The following is a 1850-nucleotide window of genomic DNA, read 5'->3' as shown; positions in this document are numbered from 1 at the left end:
CCCCCCCCATAGCGAGACGGACCCCTCACCCCCATAGGGTCCCCCCATAGCAACACGGACCCTTCACCCCCATAGAGCCCACCCTCATAGCGACACGGACCCCTCGGCCCCACAGGGTCCGCCCCCATAGTCACAAGGTAGTAACGTGGCTGCAGGATCCCTCTCGCCCCGTGGCAGCACTGACCCGGCTCCCCAGGTGCTCCCCGAGCCCAGAGATAGCGGACACACTGTGCAGGCTCCTCACCAGGCTGCCCGGCCGCGGGAGGGGGCAGCAGCATCCCTTCGCTGCCTGGGGTGATTAGCGAAGGGGAGGGGGAGGGGAACGAAATGGATCGGTCACTCGGCGCTCTACTAGCTACACCTAAAGATTCAAAGGGGGACCAGACAGAGGCAGCAGAGCGTCGAGCCCCATGATGCGATGGGCGGTCGATACCGGCCGGGATAGGCAATCACGTGACGCGCTAGGCACCTTGTCCCCAGGACTGAGAGCGCCTTTCTCTTGGGGAGAGAGGTGGGCATGCGCCGTGTGGCCTGTATGACGGGCACTGTGGCGCGAGCGGGGTGGTGGGCCCTGCTGTGAGGGAACCCGGATGTTTACACCCAGCAGCCCCCCAGCGCGGGGGAGAGCGCGAGCGTCACGCGGGCCCCGCTCCTGGCCCAGGGCCCGGTGCTGTACAGACGGAACCCGCCCCTGGTTCCTGCCCCAAGGCGCTTCCTGGGGGTGGAGGGCAGGCTCCGCCCCCTGCAGCAGTGGTGGGGGGGCGGGAATGTGGTACTCTCTGCAGCAGGCTTGGGGTGTGGCACGTTAGGGCGCCGTCGTCCTTGTTTTTTGTCAAGGGCCAAGTTTCTTGGTCAAGGTCCAGACTTCTGAGAAAATAGTAAAAAAAAAAAAAAAAGTAAATGAAGATTCTGGGGTGTGATCAAAAGCGTCTAGGTTTGGCTCAGGGTCTCCCTCTTGACTACCCCTGCGTTGGGGAATAGATAAGTTATGTCTGTGTCATTTACAACAAGCAGAAGGGAGTTTTGGGGGGAGGAAGAGATTCCTTGTCTCTCCAACAACCTGCCACCCTAAGTTTTACCCCTTACGGTTTATAGCCCAATGTATGGATCATCACCTCATACCCCTGGCAATGCTATTTCTTCCACGTGGCTGAGAGGGCTGAAGGTAAATAAAACTGCTTAAAATCCAGTGAGGAAGTTAGTTATCCATTAGCACATTGTAAGAGGAAAGCTTGATTTTCCCCCCGCTTTCTGTAGAAATAAAGACATGAGCTCCCGCCAAAGATACCAAAGTAAAACAAACAGTTTTTCAGGCAGTCATAGGGATGAATATTAGTAGTTGGCAGTATCATTCGCGGATAGTGTAGTTGGTGGGAAAAGCTTCGTTTTGTGGTCCTCTGCTTTGTTTCCTTTTACAAAGCAAATTCACTCCAACATCTAAAGTAAATAAACTAACCGTTTGAGAACAATAAGGTTATCCTAGGCCAAGGTGAGGAAATAAGGGCTGCGTGCAGCTGCTTGTTGCTTCGCACAAAGCAGCCTGCGCAAGGTTTTTCAAGTTTCAGAGTAGCAGCCGTGTTAGTCTGTATCTGCAAAAAGAACAGGAGTACTTTTGGCACCTTAGAGACTAACAAATTTATTAGAGCATAAGCTTTCGTGGGCTACAACCCACTTCTTCGGATGCATATTGAGTGAAACATATATTGAGGAGATATATATACACACATACAGAGAGCATGAACAGGTGGGAGTTGTCTTACCAACTCTGAGAGGCCAATTAAGTAAGAGAAAAAAAACTTTTGAAGTGATAATCAAGATAGCCAAGTACAGACAGTTTGATAAGAAGCAAA

The 1850-nt window shown here is 52.9% G+C and overlaps 1 protein-coding gene across 4 annotated transcripts in view; it reads right to left on the bottom strand.

Annotated features, from left to right (window-relative positions):
* GNB1L (G protein subunit beta 1 like) overlaps window positions 1-319 on the bottom strand; it is a 54672-nt gene extending 54353 nt beyond the window's left edge. For 3 of the 4 annotated variants that reach the window (XM_024195936.1, XM_024195937.1, XM_024195934.2), the window contains exon 1: window positions 185-313. The gene's annotated coding sequence lies outside the window, so the exon portion shown is untranslated. Of the gene's footprint in view, window positions 1-184 lie in introns of all 4 variants that reach the window. The other variant, XM_024195935.2, reaches the window with a different exon arrangement.
* Window positions 320-1850: the final 1531 nt, after the last annotated feature.

Source organism: Terrapene carolina, unplaced genomic scaffold, assembly GCF_002925995.2.
Source record: "Terrapene carolina triunguis isolate 2854851 unplaced genomic scaffold, T_m_triunguis-2.0 Scaffold234, whole genome shotgun sequence".
NCBI lineage: Eukaryota > Metazoa > Chordata > Testudines > Emydidae > Terrapene > Terrapene triunguis.
This window is presented reverse-complemented; position numbering and strand designations above follow the sequence as displayed.